General features: G+C 39.3%; 1 pseudogene; it reads right to left on the bottom strand.

Annotated features, from left to right (window-relative positions):
• Nucleotides 1-2,650: 2,650 nt before the first annotated feature.
• LOC127491534 (hydroxyacylglutathione hydrolase, mitochondrial-like) overlaps nucleotides 2,651-7,877 on the bottom strand; it is a 48,082-nt pseudogene continuing 42,855 nt past the window's right edge.

Raw genomic sequence — 7,877 nt, 5'->3', positions numbered from 1 at the left:
ATGCCAGGAGTCAGAAACTTTTTCCAGGTCTCCCAAGGGGATGCAAAGGACCAACCCCTTGAACCATCCTCTGCTGCTTTCCCATGTGCATTAGCTAGAAGCTGGATTGGAAGTGGAGCAGCTGGGCCTCAAACTGGTGCCCATAAGGGATGCCTGCACTGCAGGCTGCGGCTAAACCCACTGTGGTACAGTGCCAGCCACATCTTTTTAAAAAAATTAAAAAAAAAATTTGAGATGCAACACACACATACACACTCAGAAAGAGAGAGATGGACAATGGCCACCTGAGGCTGGACCAAGTGGAAACTGGGGGCTGGAAAGTCCATCCATGTCTCCTGTGTATGTGGCAGGGACCCCATCACTTGAGCCATCGTCATCTGCTGCCTTCAAGGGCTTGCAATAGCAAGAAGCTGGAACTAGGAGCAAAGCTGGGACTAAAACTTGAGCGTTCCAATATGTGATGTGTGCTTTCCAACCAATAGGAAAAAAGCCTATTTCTGTTTTTGTTTTTAATACATTGCCATTTCTTAGTATCACCTCCACTTTTAAAAACGAGATTCAATAATGTATTTTGCTACAGCAATAAAAGCTGTTGAATGATGACAAGAAACTCAATGATACCCCAGTATTAATTAAAAGGCACCTAAAGATAGTGATTTGTGTTTGTTAATTTCAGATAAAATAAGCAGTAAATAAATCATTTCTCCGTCTCATTGGTGTAAACTTTTTTTAATCATTTCTGTTCTAGTAATGGTGCAAATATGCTCTAACTTCATTTTTTGACCATACAATAATAGAAAATGTGATTTGCAATACTAATGATCAAAGGTTTGTCCATAGAAACAGAATTGACTTTATTTACAGTCATAATACAGGGAACAAGCTCTCAACTTGACAAGCCTAGTTTAGTTATTCAACTGGCATTGGCATAGCTGGCTAGGGCCCTGTGAAATTCACACACAGACTTGAGATGAAAAGTATCTGTAAATCAGGTGTCAAGAGAAAAACCTGCTATTTTGTAGAAAGTGTCACCATCTCTTTCTAAACTCAGTGTTTCATAAAGAGTAGAATGGTTGGTCATTAATGTCATCATGTTTCCTTACTGGCAATGGTGTGATAGCAATATCAACCAATGCTATATGCTTTTGCTTCTAGTCATAGGAAACAAAAAGAAATCAAGAAGCCACCACTGATTTTTAAAAGCAGTAATAATCTAATGAAAAATTTCAAAAGTCACAATGATATTTTGCTTTATTTTTTGGAAATGTGTGGTTTACAACCTTGGCTATTTCAATGTCTGATAAGGTTAGACCCCTTCACTTAGCCAAAAAATGTCCCACAGCCCACAAGTTATACCTAATGTTTTTAAACTTGCAAAATGATTTTGGCTTTTAGTCCAGTCACATTTCATCCTACTATTATAATGCCGTAAATCAATTCGACTGAGTGCTATAATAAACTACAATCTTACACCATATATGATCATTTTCTTCATTCCTTCCTTCTTGGTTTTGGTTTATAGAAACTGGAGCTTTTTCTCTGTCATTTTTTGTCCAGTTTTCTCAGGCTTTCTCTTCTTTAGTTTTTGCATTTACTAATCTTATCCATATTTACTCATATTATGTTCTTTAATGCAATTTTATTTTATAGCTCCCTAACCATCAAAATGCCACTAACTGGGGGCAATTCTCAAGGTATAGATTCAAGAGAATACTCATAACAAAACAATATGTCTACCATTGTATTGGCTGCTGGTACTAGTTTTCCCTATTGTCATTATTTACAAGTATCTGTTGCTAGGAGAGCACGCATTTCTGAAAATAAAGTATTTCTTTTCAGAGAAGACTAGGCCTCTAAGAAATATTCCAAGACCACAGTAAAAGGCTCTAACTGTTGACTATGATGGGTGGATGTATCAAATTGAAGCCGGAGGGCATGGCCACATCATTATGACAATAACGTACGTTGTTAAGAAGCTCGAGGACCAATAAGTGAGAAAGTAATTCTCCATCAAGACTGCCAGCTGTTTGTAAGTGTTTGGAGACTGAGAGGAAGACCACAAGAATCAGCAGCAGATTGTCAAAGCAATGGTGCAGAAGCTGACCATTACCATTAGGAGCCACAAGAGGCACAACTGTGTTTCCTGTGAATGATGAAGTCCTAGTTGAGCTCATTGAAAGTTTGCATAGAATTTGTGAAAATTTCTAGAATTCTAAACATTTTAAAGGACATTATTTTCTGACTATATGGTTAATGAAATGATCTTTATATTTGTGAAAGGAAACTGTGATAGAAAATCATTTATGAATCTCTTACTGGCTCAAATACTCTTAGCTAGATTTGTAGGCTGTAATATGGAAAAGGGAAAAGGGGCGTACTGTGAAAAAGAAATATAGAAGGCAGAAACTTTTACTCCAAAAGCTGTATGTTGGAGGTGGATGCAGATATGTGCTTTTCTGCTGGCAGAATAAAACAGGGCAAAAACATCTGTCAGAATTTCTTTTAAAAAAATAGAATAAATACTTTTTAATGTTTTATGAATATGCATTAGAGTATGTAATAATGCAAAGGGCTCTGAAATTAATTTAAAATCAAACTGAGACTAAGTTTCCTGTGTGATTAGCAGGGAAGTTGATTACCTAAAACCCCACTAACTCCTGCCATCCCTTTCAGCAGGGGCAGGGTCCTTGAACTGCTCCTTCTCCCTGGGGATGGCTCCCATGGTGGTCACAGGGTCTGGTTTGCCTGCGTGCTGCTGCACTGTCTTCTTCCTCACTTTCATGAATGGGATGTATGTGAACTCCTTGGTGATGGTGAATGGCACTGTGGGCTCCCTGCTACATACTTCTCCTTGGCCCAGGCCAATTTCTCTCGAATGGCAGTATTGCTGGGCTCCACATGGCGTGCAAACTTGAGGTTACTGGTGGTGTATTTGTGGCCACAGAAGTGTTGCGTGTTGGGAGGAAGCCGGTCCAGAGCCTAGCTTAGAGCTCTGTACATCTCGTTTGCATGTCCTGGTAGAACTTCCTGAAGCCCGCCACCAAGAGGGAACAGGGCTCTGAATCACAAGGCCAACTCACCAATTAACAGGTGTGTCCTGAGGTGTGTGTGGAGTCAACAGGCATTTGATGTTGTTTTTAAAAGATGTGTTTATTATTTTGAAAGAATTACAGAAAGAGAGGGAGAGGCAGACAGAAAGAGATCTTCCATCTACTGGTTCATTCCCCAGATGGCTGCAATGACAAAGGCTGGGCCAGGCCAAAGCCAGGAGCCAGGAGATTCTTCCTGCTCGCCTAGCCCTTGGATCCTCTTTCACTGCTTTCATTAGGAGGGAACTGGATTAGAAGTAGAGCAGCCCAGACTCAAAGTGGTGCTCAGCAGGCAGTGGCTTTACCCGCTACGCCACCTCTCTGCCCCAGGCATTTGATGTTGAGAGATGCCACCTGCAACATGGACAAGTGTGTGAGCTTGTGTGTCAGGGCTGGATCAGATCATTGCCCCTGTACACCGGCAGTCCCAGCTCTTGCTTGACCAGCTTCTATTTCCCACCAGGGTGGTCCCAGGAATGGTGGGTGGTGAGCACTGTGGTCAGCTTCACCCTGTGCTTTCTGTGTCTAGAACCTTCTAGGGCTGCACTGAGGTCTGCAATGGTGTCCTCCTTGGCATCATCATCCATGACCAGGTACGTGTAGCTGTCCATCAGGGCAAGCAATAACACCCTTCATGGCTCCCTGTTTCACTGTCAGCCTCTTCCTTAAATACATGTGATGGAGGAGGAATCCCAGCAGGGCTGGCCCAGGTGTAATCTTGCAGCCAGCCTCCGACTTCACTCCCGTGCCCCTGCGCTTGCTCCTGAGGTCCTGAGAACAGCGTGGACTCAGGTACTCAGGTTGCAGCAAGGGACCAGCGGCCAAAGAGCCCACTGCCAAGAACGAGATGGGCTGGACGGACAGCAGCTGTCAGAATTCTTAAAGGAGTATTTAAATCTACCTCCATTCAAGGAGGTACAAAAGATTATGACAATAATTTGAGACTTCATTCTTGGGTAAATCTATGTTTAGAATAATTATACTAAATCTGCAAAAGAGCTGTTATCAGTTTTATTCATCTTCCTTTCAGTATCTTTCAGTAAATTAGTCCTTTTTAATTAAATAATAAAATTCGTACATAAAGAAATGACAGAATCCTGGCTGTCTCAGCTCTACTAGAGGACTCAGCAGATGGTTCCACCAGGAAGGTATTGTGTAAGGCATATTTTGGAGTATAGGTGGCTTGGGAGTTGGACAGAAATAGGCTCAAATAAAAGACTTTAGAAAAAAGTATATAGCCAATTTTCTGTGCAAAATATGAGTAGCATCTAATACCTAGGATTGCTTAGAGGATTACATGTGATAATGCCTACAAATTTCTTAACACACTACCTGACATTTAGCAAGGATTCAAAAAATAGCTGTTACAATTAGACTTGTTGTCTTGTGTTATGCTGGCTCCCCATAGCTCACATGAAGTCCTACTTTTTTTTTTTTTCTTGAACACAAATTTACATTAAGGAAAGGAATTGAGATACTTCTATTTGAAGGGGTTGACTGAATTGATCATGAATTGACATGAATTAAGAAGGTTACAATTGTTTAATATTCCATAAATATCCATTAATTCATATTATATAATTATGCTCTTTAGAAAAGCTGTGTGCAGTCAGCATATACTATATTTTGGTGATTAGAATCTACTGTATTTGGGGAAGCATTTTATACAGTAGAACTGTAAACTGGTCTAAGCATAAGATGGAAGAGTATTGGAGCACTGGGTGCTTTCAGGATTATCTTGCATATAATGACTTAGGGGATGATGGAATATTTCTTATTTACTAGATGATATAACTGAGATTCAGAGGAGTAAACTGATTCAGTGTAACGACTAGAGCTGTAACTGGAATCTAAAGCTCTTTGTCTTCTGATCCTGTGGCACACTGTTTCTCTTTAGATTTCTTATTTACTTGTGTTTATGACACATCTATTTAAATGTTCCCAATATAAAATTTTCTTATGTTCAGAGTTGTTTTTAAAAAGACAAATTCTATGGACACTAGTCTTATTTCAGGCACTCTGGATAATGTTCACAGTTACTAGAAACAAGTGCTAGACTCTATAAATTCATCTCAAAGTGAAGTTTAATGCTTACTGATGAAGCCTCTTTTTCATAGTCCTGATTTTGCTATCTGGATTATTCATGACTTATCTATTTTATTTCAGCTCACGTGTTAAATCATTCTTGGTTACATGTAGTAGAGGATGCCACATATCTTGAGGATGCCACTCAAGTATGGTCCCTTCAGTGTATTTTTTTTCTAAAAAAGATTTATTTATTTAATTGAAAGTCAAAGTTACACAGAGAGAGAAGGAGAGACAGAGAGGGAGAGACAGAGTTAGGTCTTCCATCCACTGGTTCAATCCTCAACTGTTGGCCGCAATGGCCGGAGCTGTGCCGATCTGAAGCCAGGAACCAGGAGCTTCCTTCAGGTCTCCCATGCGAGTGCAGGGGCCCAAGGACTTGGCCCATTTTCTACTGCTGTCCCAGGCCATAGCAGAGAGATGGATTGGAAGTGGAGCAGCCTGGAATCAAACTGGCGCCTATGTAGAATGCCGACACTTCAGGCCAGGGCTTTAATCTGCTATGCCACAGTGCTGGCCCCTACCTTTAGTGTATTTGGAGGTGACCCCCAACCCTAGCACACTGTGAAACTTGCCATGACATCATTGGCCAGGCTTTGTCTGCCTACGATTAATAAAATATTTCAGTTTCTATTGCTTTCTGTTTAGTGTCTAAAATAAATTAGCATTATAATTTTTTTCATTTCTAGAGTTAAAAAGTCATAGAGAAATTGCTGAAACCAAGAGGTCTATACTTACAACAGCTACAAATGTCTGAGATGTTACTTGAGGTTATGCAACCAATTTTCGCTGCAATTGTGTAAATTTGCTCTCATATTGACATGATATCAAAAAGACTGGGTAGAGTAAGCAGAAAATATAAATCGGGGTACCTGGCTATTTACACTGTGAGAATAGAACTGTTATTAATGTGCTGATTGTTATGTAAAATGAAACTATTGAAATTGCAGAGATGATTTAAATCAGGTTAATATATTGAAGTTGTATTTTTTAGGCACATTTTGCGGGCATGAATTATTTTGTCCATCTTAATGATCTACAAGGAACTGTGGTGATGTAATGGGAAAATTTCTCAGTGAAGATTGTATACAATGAGATAAATTATTTTAGTCCTCTTGAATTTATGTCAATAACCTACTGTATTGTATGCAGTAGGTTTGCATTACTCCATATTAGTTTCATTATTTGGGGTGTATTTTTGGTGCCATGTAGGTTTCATGTGACACATTATTTCCTATAATAATGTATCTTTCCATTTCAAGACCAAGAAATACCCAAAAAAGGCCCATGAAACTGTACATAGTAGCTTTGGTATTATTCATAATGCTAAGTATTATTTTTGAGACTTGTTAAGACTTTTTCTCTTTTAGAGAAAGGTAATGTGTTTGTTGCAAACACTTCAAATATTAATTCATCTAATGTAACCCTCATAATAATCTCAGAAGTTAAATAGTATCCCATTTTATAAAAAAGAAATTGAGATGTGCAAAAGTTAAATGAATTGCACAATATCACACGCTTTTAAGTGATGTGATCAGTAATCAAAGTAGGCCATTCTGATGCCCAGTCTTGTTCATAATCATGCACTATATTGTCTATTACAGATGCACTTTTAGTATCTATTTTTAATTTGTATGTGACTCATAAATACAACATTAAGTACACAGTAATTCTTCCCTCTGTGTAAGAAACCTAAGAGAAGTGTTCCTCAACTGTCTATACAAGGGCTGATCTACGTTACTGCTTCTCAAAGGTGATTTCCCTGCCCCCTTCCCCCTTTTCCCTCCCTTCCTCCCCCTTCTTTCATTTTAGAAACTTAATTGTCTTTAAGAAAAACCTAAAGATGTTACTTCTTTTGTGAGCTCTTAGATATAATTGTAACTTATGAGACATACTAATATCTTCCTTTTAATATTCTAAAAGGAAGTGATTCTTGAGAGAGAACAAGTTTTACTATTAAGTTTCATGGCACAACTCTTTGGGGACAGAAGTCCTGAATGGAAAGTTAATGCACAGTGACTCTTATTTATTTAACAAATACCACTCTTATGTATGACGTCAGTACCCCACCCCAAGGCTCTTGACATGATCTGTCTCAGCTATGGAAGCCTTTTGGATCCACTAGGTTGACAGAGCCATAAGCAAAGTGGAGGTTCTCTCCTCCCCTTCAGAGAAAAGTCCATCCTTCTTCGATGGCCTCTTCTTTCCTCTGGAGTCTTGCAATAGAGGGTCCTTTGCCAGAGTGTCTTGGCTTTTCATGCCTGATATGCTCTCCCTGTCTTTTTAGGCTGACTGAGGTCGGAATGCTACCTAAATAAATTATCCTTCTATGAGTCTGCTGTGTGGACTGCTTCCCATGTTGGGGCCTTCTCTCCATTTTAATTCTGTTTGTTATTATTTCTGGACATTTAGTCTTATTAATATGATCACTTGTTCACTTGATCCTATCTATTTGGTCTTTATAACACTTAAGCTGCTATTTTTGATCAGCCAGCTTCAAGGATTTTGGGGTCCTATGGCATTTTGTTTAGCTGTATCCTTAGAAGTGAGTCCTTTGGAGAATATGTAGGATAATGGTGCTTTGCATTTATGCCCTGCATGCTTTTCAAAATTATAGCTTTAGGGTCTTGGCATTTCTTCACACTGTGCCCTCTTTCCCCCTTCCCCTTCCTCTTCCCTTTCTTATTCTCAATCTTATTCTTT

Source organism: Oryctolagus cuniculus, chromosome 3, assembly GCF_964237555.1.
Source record: "Oryctolagus cuniculus chromosome 3, mOryCun1.1, whole genome shotgun sequence".
Taxonomy (NCBI): Eukaryota; Metazoa; Chordata; class Mammalia; order Lagomorpha; family Leporidae; genus Oryctolagus; species Oryctolagus cuniculus.
Note: the sequence above shows the minus strand (reverse complement) of the source record. Positions and strands in the feature narration are given on the sequence as shown.